The sequence below is a fragment of the Coturnix japonica genome, chromosome 2, assembly GCF_001577835.2.
Source record: "Coturnix japonica isolate 7356 chromosome 2, Coturnix japonica 2.1, whole genome shotgun sequence".
Lineage (NCBI taxonomy): Eukaryota > Metazoa > Chordata > Aves > Galliformes > Phasianidae > Coturnix > Coturnix japonica.
The window spans coordinates 131332202-131343781 of record NC_029517.1 but is presented as its reverse complement, the minus strand read 5'-3'; the positions used below and the strand labels follow the sequence as shown (position 1 = coordinate 131343781).

The window sequence follows — 11580 nt, the reverse complement described above, 5'->3', positions numbered from 1 at the left end:
TGAATATAATATTTATCTTAATGTAATATAAATATTGAGAGAGGGATCTCCTTGGAGTCCAGCAAAGGGCCACGAAGATGAGAGGAGAAGAGAGGACAGGAGGATACAGTAGGCTTAGTTCAGCTAGAAGGGACCTACACAGCATGAAGTCACTCCTGTGTGTGCTGTAATCAACCCATGTAGTCCTCCAAAGCAAAGCACATTGATTTAAATCCAACCACAGGCCTTCTCTCTTCCTTTTTTGGTGCAATACTTTTCCCACAAAGTAAATAAACTCAAGTGTGGTATTGTGGTAGTCAGATAGTAAAGCACTTCACAGAGCAGCTTCAAAAGAGGCAGAGTTGCCCTCTATAAGCTTGAAGACTCTTCCCCTTGTTCTGTCACCACAGACCTTGCTAAAGGATCTGTCCTCTTTTTTTTCTTGTAGCTCCCCTTTATATATTGAAAGGCCACTATGTGGTCACCTCTGAGCCTTCTCTTCTCCAGGCTGAACACCCCCAGCTCTTCCAGTCTGTAAAGTCCTGCAAATAAAGTATTTTCCTAAGCACCGCTGTCTTCTAACCATACCTGGTAAGGCATTTAACTCTATGTTTGATACATTCAAAGTCTCATGTCACAGAAAATTTGTACAAGAGCACCTATTGTTTCTCTTCTGGATCTGATAATAAATTATCAGCCTGTAATTAGGCAACTGAAGAGCATGAATCTGAAGTCAAGAAAATTACAGTCTTCTTTTATTCTGTTTTTATGCCATCTTTCAAATTAATACTGGATGAAAAATTTAGAGGTATGACAGAAACCTTCTACCTCGATATGCTTCTTCAGGCTGACTTAAAGTTATGAGGTCATTCATTCAGTGGTTCCCAAGTAATGACTTCATTTAGACAGCAGGGACTCCCTATGCAGCCATCATAGAATAAGTTCAGGTCATAAATACAAGACATCAATATCTTGACTACAGCTTAAAGCGACTGTTTTTTAACAAGAGGAAAATGTAATGCAGGAGGATTGTCTCTGAAACAGAAGACGGGATTGGAAGAATTTCTCCATCCTAGAACCAAGTGCTAGAATGTGTTCCCTTCAGCATATCCCACTCCGCAACACAGCTATCAAAGATAAAGACTCCTGGTCCAACAGAACAACTTCAGCCTCTATCCACCTGTCTTTGGTGGGTGGAAGTGCTGAGAAAGAAAAATTTCCATGGTCATGGCTTAAGTGAAGATGGAGAGAACCCTAAAACTCAGAGAAAAGGCACACAGAATAAGTACCAGCCCTGTATTCCACTCCTAAAATCCAAACCAACAAAGCATCAAAGTCTTCATGATGCTGGGACAGATTCCATGATGACTGGTCACATTGTCTCAACTGTCAGAACTCCATCCACCTACAATTAAAAAGAAGCTGACAGCAAAGTTGTAGAAACCAGAACTGAATAAAAAGAGGCTGGAAAATAAGCAATTACAAGAATCAATATGAATTGAAAAGAACTTGCTGAAATTGAGACTGGCCAGCAATGATCATCAATATCTATAGAAAAAAGAAATTACTCTGCGTATTTTTATCTGTGTTTCAAAATAAACCAACAGAAGATCATTCTCAGATATCTGATGCTTCGCTTTAGCATCAGAAAGGATTAAGGCAAGATTTTTTCACCGCTTGCCCGGGGTCGCCTACCACGAGCCCAGAGCCACATCCAGCCTGGCCTTGAATGTCTCCAGGGATGCGGCATCAAGTTAAAATCCCTGTTCATTGCAGGGCAGTTGGACTAGAGAAACTTTAAAGGTTCCTTACAACTCAAACAATTCTATTTCTCTATGATAAAATATTCCTCAACAGCCATCTTTCCTGCTAGCTGGACAGACGCCCCATGGGCCCAGTGTCACTCTGGAGAGCGGGAGGATTAGATCTATACATTCACATCTGACTGCTATATGTGTATTGAAATTTGCATTAAATACAAGAACCTCTTTGATCAAAACACCGCATACATTTTACACATCAAGGGGCTCTGCAGGAAAAGTGTAAGCTTACCAAAGCAGCTGAAGGGATTTCGGGAGGGATTTGATAGAGAACACGGTGATGACACTGCTGTCACAGTTCTTGCAAGATGCTGACTTGATCTGAATAACAACAAAGAACCAGAAATGCATAAGGACGCAGTAAGAAAAACTGAGCTTTATCAATATCAGTTTGACTAACTGGAATTGTAAATGTCGCAGGATGGCTCAGAATTGGAAAGCTGTATCCTCACTGGGAAAGCCACCAAGAACACTCCTAGAAAGTATCGTAGTCCAACCATGGCTAACTAAGCCAATGTGGGGTCTTTCTCTGCAGAAAGCAAAGCCAACAATGAGGACAAACATTCTGATTTTATGGAAAGCCAAATAAACTTACTGATCTCTTCCTTCTACCTTATCACTGTGATGAAAAGGCCAGGTGGGATGGCCCATGTTGCCACGTGATAACAAAGTGGTTTTTGTCCACAAAGAAAGTATGTTGGGTGTCTTCCCTCACTGCTTTTAGACAGTTATACCCAGGGAATTTAAATAATAATAAAAATGTTCCTGGGCTGGTTTTTTTTTTTGTTTGTTTGTTTGCTTCCCATTGGGAAATGGAGGAGATTATTACTGTGCTTCTAATTAAGACATTAACATTTGCTTTGGAGGTTTTAGTTAATAACAGCAAGTCATCAAATGGGTCCCAAAGCCACTAATTAGTTTTTTCCATACAAAATTTTTCCTGACTCTGCACAGTTTTGCTGATTTCCCGTGAAACTTTCCTTAAGAATTTCTTTGTGTTTCTATTTCTATTTCTTTTTCTTTCTTTCTTTCTTTTTTTTTTTTTTTTTTTTTTTTTTTTCTTTAATAAACTATAAAGATTTCCATTTGATGCCTTCCTCTGCTCTGGAGGCTGTAGAAAAATGCTAATATAACAGTTAGGCTTTTTTTTTATTTTTAACTCAGATTGAAGATGAAGATGTGCATTTTAACGTGAGTGACATTTTGTTGCCTTACATTGTACAAATCTGTATGTTCAGTGTATTCAATGAACATACAAATGTATGTTCAGACCATTAGGCTGCATGTACCATTATGCCTGTAATTCCTGCAGTGCTCATCCTCCACCTGTGAGAAATCGTTCACTGTTAAATGTAGGACCTGATCATAGAATCAGTCATAGAATCATAGAATGACTTGGGTTGGAAGGGGCCTCAAGGATCATGAAGCATCAACCTTCACATTTAATACTAGACCAGGCTGCCCAGGGCCCCATCCAACCTGGCCTTGAGCGCCTGAAGGGACAGTGCATCCACAACTTCTCTGGGCAGCCTGTTCCAGCACCTCACCACTCTCATAGTAAAGAACTTCCCCCGATATCCAACCTAAATCTTCCCTCCTTCAACTTAAAACCATTTCCCTTGTCCTGCCGTTATCTCCCCTTTCAAAGAGGTGCCTCCCCTCCTGTTTATAGGTTCCCTTTAGGTACTGGAAGGCTGCAATGAGGTCACCCAGCTCCCTCAGCCTGTCTTCATAGGGGAGCTGCTTCAGCCTTCTGATCTTTGTGGCCCTCCTCTGGACCCTCTCCACCAGCTCCTTGTCTTTCTTGTATTGGTGGCACCAGACCTGGACACATTACTCCAGATGGGGCCTCAAGAGGGCAGAACATTGTTGAAGACTTCTTAATCTATGCTTGATTCAAATGATTTCAAAAAGCACTTTTTCCTCTCATGATGAAGAATGTTACTGTGTATTTTAAGAAATTTTTAACATCTTGCCATTTTCTCTTTCTTTTTTATTTTTATTTTTTTCCCTAAATCCCCCTGCATTTCACTATCACAGCTTGAAGTAGTCCTGCAGTTCAGAGCTACCTGTCTCTTGTATGCCTGATCACTCCGGTTGTTTTAATGAATATTTACCATCCTGCAGAAAAGCCTGACTGCAGCTGTGCTCCAAAACACCGGAAAGAACTGGGTCTTTTTAAAGCTATTACTCCATCATTCAATGAAAGGAAAGACAATACATGGTGAACTATAATGAAGCTTCCTACCTTTTTGTTTATACCAATGCAGCACAGGTTTAATATCTGCTGTAAATTGAATGAGATAATGGTGTAGGCTAGACAAATAACATTAGTATTCAACAGAATGCCTTACCTCAATATTACTTGTTCAATAATGACTTAAAAAGGGATAGTCTCATTTCCATCTACCAGTAACCTCCATGGAGACAGAGATGGGAAGAAAACTATTTTACTCTTCTATAAAAAAAAAAAGTCAAGAATTAGAAGAAAAGAAGAATCTTAAAAGACCAGGGTGTGAGTCACATCTCATAAAAGGTTACCTCTGTAAAAATTTAGGCTAATTACTCGGGCTTTCCAGTAGTCAATTGAGAAAAATAGATAGAATCAGAGAGCAATTCATTGTTTTCTTGGTAGGTGGAACCCATGAACTTCTGAAGTCTCTCAGGAGCCTCACTCAAAGGCAGTGAGTTTGAATGAGAAATTGGAGTTAAGAGGGGGAAAAACAGAGATCTCAAACTGGTGATGCTTTATGGTCCATATAGAAACAGTGACTATCATTGTACTCATGTTCATGAATCTGTGCTGAAGTTTTTAGTCTGGATAACTATGTAACCAGTCATCAGATACACACTTGAACACAGCTCCCCTCTCTCAGTTGAGAGTTTCAATCATCAGCTTTTATAGAACTTCCTCTACGTTTGACTAACAATTGTATTCAGTAACGTGAGCAAGATTTCCCAGCAAGTGTTTTATCAGAGTGCTGCCCTGCTGAAGGCTTCTGTTCTCATAAGCTTTTTGTTGGTGAAAAAAAGCAACAAGAAACCAGCACCAAAAAAATTAATCTCAACAGCACTCTAAACTAAGACATTTTCAGGAATTGGTAGAAAGCATCAATGTGATTTATAATTTCAGGTTTGCCTTCCTCTTATTTAAACCAGTGGGAAAACTCCCAAGGACTTGAGAGAGCATACTTCTTTTCCATGTAAAAAAGATTCAGCAGAAACAGAAGAATTAGGCTTTCTGTTCTAAAACTGCTCTGGCTTTACTCTGTCTCCTCTGTAAATCAGACACATATCTTTTAGTAGCTTTCTTGTCTGTAAAATCAGGAGAAATGGTACATTGATGCTTACCAGAGAACCTGCGGGAGATAAAGTTGTAAGTCATTATAAGGCTTTAAGTCAATATTTATTAGAGCAAATTGATTTAGAAAGGTATCTAAAACAAGAATATTTATTAAATGCATGTTTATCAAAAGGATAGGATATATTATTTTTCATACAATTATTGCTACTATCTTACCTAAGGACACAGCCCTGGAGAGGAGCTAAATGCTTTCAGGTTGGTTCACTCAGTAAATGTGTGAGTTGGGGAACTCAAATATTGTCTCAGTTTTCCACAACATCTTCTTCACATCTTCCTATGTTTGTTCAGAGGCACTTTGACATCTTTGGACAAAGGCTGAGACAAAAGAGAAACAATGAGTGTTTGGGATCAAATGCTTGAACAAGTCATTTAACGTAATTCCCTATCACCACATCATAAAAATGCATAAAGCTCCATTTTCTCTTTCCAGTATTACACCTCCCCTCCCTTCCCTTCATATTACATAGAAAATGTATGTAAAATACATTTTCTTACTTACATAGAAAATGTAAGTAAAAACATAGTGCTGTTTTTACTCGTGTATTTCCTCCCATTTTTCTCTATCGCTGTCCTCAAGAGTATTCTATTTTTGCCTGCATGTGACTGTGAACATCCTCCTTATTGAAAGCCTCCCAACATTCTGTCATCAGTAATTTTAATTAGCACTTTTCTACCTTTTCTGGCAGGAGCATCAATACTGATCCTCAGACCAATAATTATAAAATAACTGAAATCATTTCTCCTTCCTTCCCCTATTTCTGCAGGGTGATCCAGCTTCAGATGAAAGAGTGTATTTGCTATCAGGTCTAGCCTACAAGTCTGCTGGGGAAAGAGCTCCCAGGAGCCAGACAGAGACATGTACAAACCTTCTGGGCTAAGGAAGTCAGTGAGTCTCCCATTTTATTTCTATATATATATTTCTTTTAACCTGTATATATTTTTTCTAATAGCCCAGTTCTTTTACAAAAGGTAGACACCTTTTATACCTGTGATTAAAAGACAATTTCTAGGTATGCCATTGCAATCTTAAAATCATTTAGATTGGAAAAGACCTTCAAGATCATCATGTCCAGCATTGATTAACACTACCAGGGAGGTTCAGGTTGGATATCAGGAACAGGTTCTTCACCAAGAGGTTGGTCAGACTTTGGAACAGGGTAGTGGTCATGGCACTGAGCTTGCTTGAGTTCAAGTAGCATCTGGACAATGCACTCAGACATACGGTCTCACTTTTGGGTTGTCCTGTGTAGAGTCTGTAGTTGGACTCAATCTATGTGGATCCCTTCCAACTCAGGTTATTCTATGATGATGTGATCCTTATGGGTCCCTTCCAAGTTGGGATATTCTATGATTCTACCAAGTCCATCACTAAACCATGTCTCTCAATGCCGCATCCATACTTCTGTTCAATACCCGCAGGGATGGTGACTCCACCATCTCTGGGCAGCCTGTCCCAATCAGAGAATCACTGTAGTTGAAAAAGATTTCTAAGATGAAGTCTAAACATCATCTCATTACCACTATGCCTACTAAACCAAGTCTGTCACTGCTACATCTACATGTTTCTTGGACACCTCCAGGGTTGGTGACTCCACCACTGTCTGTTCCAATACATTATCACTCATTCTGAGATTTTTTTTTTACCTAATATCCAACCTGAACCTCCCCTGGGGCAACTTCAGGCCATTATGTGATCGTCATTATCTTTTCTCAGGTGGGAAGTGATAGGACACATGGAAACTGTCTCATAAAGCTCATAGAAAGAGTGGTAAAGCATTGGAACAGGTGGTGCTGGAGTCACCAGCTCTAGAGGTGTTCAAGGTACATGGAGATGTGGCACTGAGGGCCACGGATGGTGCACATAGGGGGGATCACAGAATCACAGAATGACCCGGGTTGGAAGGGACCTCAAGGATCATGTAGTTCCAACTCCCCTGCCTGGGCAGGGCCACCAAACATACACCTTTACTAGATCAGGTTGCCAAGGCCCCGTCCAACCTGGTCTTGACACCTCCAAGGACGGGGCATCCACAACCTCCCTGGGCAGCCTGTTCCAGGCCTAACCACTCTCCTAGTAAAGAAACTTCCCCCTAACATCCAACCTAAATCTTCCTCTTAACTTAAACCATTTCCCGTGTCCTGCTATTATCAGCCCTTTCAGGTTTACTCCCCTCCTGGAGTAAGTTCCCTTCAGTACTGAAAGGCTGCAATGAGGTCACCCCGCAACCTTTCTCTTCTCCAGGCTGAACAAACCAACTCCCTCAGCCTGTCCTCATAGGGAGGTGCTCCACCCCCTGATCATCTTCCTGTCCCTCCTCTGGACCCTTTCCAAAATCTCCATGTCTTTTTTGTACTGAGGCTCCACACCTGGACACAGTACAACAGATGGGCCTCACAGAGCAGAGTAGAGAGGGACAATCACCTCCCTATCCCTGCTGACCACCCCTCTCCTGATGGAGAGCACCTGAGGTGGCGACCAACGTCTCCACCACCTGAGGCGGCTGCGCAGGCGGGGCGGCAGCTCCCACCTCCTCAGTGCGAGGGGCGGCAGCCTGACCCCCCTCCCTCCTCCTCCTCCTCCTCCTCCCTCGCAGCCATGTTAGTGCGGGGAGAGAGGGAGGGAGAGGGCAGCGCATCCCATGGTGCAGCGCGCCGGGAGGGAGGGCGGGGGAGCGGCCTGGAGTGGCTGGGGAGGCGGGCAGGGAAACGGGGGAGCGAGCGAGGAACGGAGAGAGGAAGGAAGGAAGGAAAGCGAGCAGCCGTCAGCCCTGCTCACCGAGCTGAGACACCGAGCGGCATCACATCACATCACGGCTTCACCCATCGCCGGGCTGGGACAGGGGGCGGCTGCCCGCAGAGCGGTGAGTGTGTGAGGAGGGGGCTCTGAGGAGCGGCCCCCACTTACATAACGGGGAGGGGGCGTCCCTGAGGGAGGTTGGGCTGGGGGAGGGGAGGGGCGGGTAGCGGGTTTCCTTCTATCCCCCCCCACACACATCTCCTCGGGGTACGGCTGTGTGAGGGGGGGATACGGGCAGAGCCGTGCTGGGAGGCCACGGCTGGAAGGGGAAGGGGAGCTGCGGCCGTGCTGCATCCCACCGGCCTCCCACAGGATCACAGAATGAGCCGGGTTGGAAGGAACCTCAAGGATCATGTAGTTCCCTCCCGGCCTCCCCTCACTGCTGCCCGGGGACGGTCCCACCGGATGTGGAGCGGAGCGGGACGGTCCGTCAAGTAAACAAAGGGGAAAGGGAAAGGGAAGGGGAAGGGGAGGGGGGTCCTCCTGCTGCTTTGCCCCCTTCCCCCTGCTGCTGCTTTGCCCCCTTCCTCCTCCTTTATACCCCTTTTTTTTTCTCTAGCTGGAGGACTGGAGCTCACTGTATTGCTTCATTGCGAGCCGGCTGGCAGTCAGGCTGATTGAAATGCTTTGAAGGCAGAGTTTTTACCCTGCAGGCCCCAGAACCGCTGTTTGACTCGGCAGTGTCAGCCCGCAGCTCCGTTTTTGATGGGAATAATAGCGGTGCTGTAGCAAATGTGTCAAACAAAAAGTTCGCTTGAAAGGGGGAAGCGCTCGGGGATTCCTGCCGAAGTAAATGGGATTTCAGTGTGTTAGCTTAAAAATGGTGTTGCGATGCACCCCTTAAAAATTCAGGTTATTTCGGTTTTTCTATATCGTTTTTATATTTGTGTGTGTATGTATTGTAATTGGAAAAGCCCTGCGTTCCTTCCAGCTAATCTGCCGTTAGCATCTCTGCTTTTATTAAACCTGGGTTAGGTCAAGAACACAGCTGGGTGGGGGCCAGAAAATGGAGTTACACGGCTATTCAGAACAGCCTGTTATCTTACTGATGTTGTCCATGTCCGAAATTCCCCCGCTTCCTTTCTCCACCCATCTCCTTTCTGATTCCGTTTACAATCAGGCTGTGTTATCCACCACGTTTCTGTGTCCGAACACCTTTTGCTCCTCTGGTGTGGTTTGCAGGGTGAGGGCCTTTGGGTTTCTTGACGTGAGTTTGATAGCAGAAATTCTGTTGAGTACGTGTAATTAATAAATTTAATGGGCATAAAATCCTGGGGTATTACGAAGAAGAACAAAAAAAGAAAAGGGAGGAGGCATTTCTTTAGTTGCTGTTGTTTTCTCTCTGAGGACTGTGCACTCTTGAGTAGCTTTTTTGTCAGTAGCCAGAAGTTAATCTGTACTATTACATTTTAAATCCAGTATTTGTAGGTTGATGTTGAGCTCAGATTGATGCTCGGGTTGGTTGACCTTTTGTTTCTATACAAAGGGTACAATGTACACATGAAAGGAAGATGGGATGATACTTTTTTCTGTCAGTAGCTCTAAGCTTTATTCAGCCTCGGGTATTAATAAAGCGTGTGTGGTTGACATAGCAATCAACTGGTAGCGTCGGCACTGGAGCGCCTCATCCAGAATGAATATTCTTAGAGCATCTCTCTGCTGTCTTGAGGGTGTGATTTGCTTCAAGAGCTTTAAGAAGAGTCGTAATTTCTAAAGATCTGATGTGGTGATGCAACTTCGCTTCAAAGCGATTGCACGCTGTTGAGAGGGCTTTTTTAAATATAATGGTTTACCACATTATGACTAATACTCGAAAGGGGGAAACCTTGGTTTTGTGAATACCACTAAGCTCGTATGTATTCAGGGGGATTAGGAGAAGAGAGAAGCAGCGGTTCTTTTTGAAGATGAAGTACTAAACCAAGTAGGTCTGATGGTTTAGCGGATTAATTTCTGTTCGTAATTGACTGTTCTTATTGTTTTTGTTCAGTATTGATCAGTATTTTCTGAGTTGTTCATTGTGGTCTGCAGTTATTATAGACTCACCAAGGTTGGAAAGGTCCTCCAAGATCATTTAGTCCAACTACCGCCGGTATTTCCAACTGATGATAACAATGTTCTCATTCCATACAGCTGTCACAGAAAATGCAGTTGTGTGACTCTTACCTCCATCAGATGAGGTTCCCTGACACTGTTCTCCCCCTTATGTCATGTAAGTGTAATTCTAATGTTCTGGACACCACTACTGAGTACTTTGGATGTGAAGGTTGCAGCTATAGGTCAGTATTTAACATCTACAACAAACAATTTCTTACTGTATCGTTGCCCTCTTGTACAGAGTGGCAGCAGAAATGATTTGTGTATGGTTGATGTTTAGGACGTTGTGATGTTCCTTGTTCTCTACCACAGTGTTCAGATGGTGTTTGATGGGCGATGAGGAGGACCTGCTGAAGAATGTGGTTAATTAGGATCTGAACTCAGGCTTTGCACTGTGGATTTCTCTTTCCCCAGTAGATCTGTGTTCTTTCTACCATGAAAACTCCCTAAGTTAGTTCACTCTTAGCTCAGCGTTTAATGTTTCGGACTGGGAAGTGTGCCTTACTACAAGGCTGTCTTGTGAGTGATTTGCCTTGAAGAGAGTGGTTTTGTATTTAAAAAGTAAGCCAGGTAGCTTGGTTTGACATTCCTCACTTGTAGGAAAGCAGACCTGGGAGAAACAGTTTTAATTACCCCGTGGGTTGTGCTGCAGGGTGTTTGAACTGCTAATGCTTGCAAGGTGTGTTCTGAAAGCTCTATCATGTGTCATGTCCCTCCATCCAACAGCATTAGGGATCTTATGTGTGGAAGAAACGCCGTCAGAGCTTTGCTGGAGGTGGGATGAGACTGAAACCTGCTGCTCTTTGGCTCTGGCAGAAATGGGGAACAGTTTTTGGAATCTGGCTTACGAAGTTTGGTAGCCATTTCCAACAGGTAAAAATTGGAATGGAAGAGGTAAATAAGGAAAGGTGAATGGCGCAGGCTTTGTTAGAGAACGTTTTTCTCTTATGTTGACCTTTAATGTGAGTCCTTCTAAATTCCAGTCAGATATGCAGCAATCCACAGTAGAACTGTTAAAACTTCCAGCTTCTCCTATATTGGATTCCCTTTGTTTGCTGTGACTCAAAGGTTGGTTTCCCCTCTAATGCTGTTTGTTGTTTTACCTGTTCTTCTGTTTCTTTTTCTGTGCTTGGTACCAGAAATACAAACTGTTCCGTAGATTCCTGCTTACTGAAGTATTGCTTCTTTGTTTTCACTGCGAAGGGGAACTGAGTAACTCCAGCTCTGTTCTGTTTTGCTGCAGGGTTCCAGCTTCATACGGTGTAATAAAGGTCAGTTTAGAGCTTAATCCTTAAGATGAATCTTGGCTCTTTCCCCCGTTGGAACTGTAATTCAACTCATTTCAAGACCCTGGGCTAATTTCCTTCCTGCTAATCACAAGCACATAAGCAAACGGTGTGCATCGGTTGTCCTGGAGACAGCGGTAGGAGATCACTTGCTCTTCAATGCTGTCATTCCAGGTGTGCTGATGAAACAGTAAACTGAAAGACAGTGTATGTGTGAGCTCCTTCAAAGTGAGACCCTCC

General features: G+C 43.4%; 1 protein-coding gene and 1 long non-coding RNA gene across 3 annotated transcripts in view; one reads left to right on the top strand and one right to left on the bottom strand.

Annotated features, from left to right (window-relative positions):
• Window positions 1-47: 47 nt before the first annotated feature.
• Window positions 48-4759, bottom strand: LOC107310586. The gene is made up of 3 exons (XR_001553650.2): window positions 4154-4759; window positions 2032-2120; window positions 48-1384 (listed from the first exon to the last, which is right to left on the bottom strand). It is a non-coding gene; the product is annotated as an uncharacterized LOC107310586 (long non-coding RNA).
• Window positions 4760-7908: 3149 nt separating this feature from the next.
• The window catches only part of PTK2 (protein tyrosine kinase 2), a 151784-nt gene continuing 148112 nt past the window's right edge, over window positions 7909-11580 (top strand). For both annotated transcript variants that reach the window (XM_015856384.1, XM_015856385.1), the window contains exon 1: window positions 7909-8024. The gene's annotated coding sequence lies outside the window, so the exon portion shown is untranslated. The remainder of the gene's footprint in view (window positions 8025-11580) is intronic.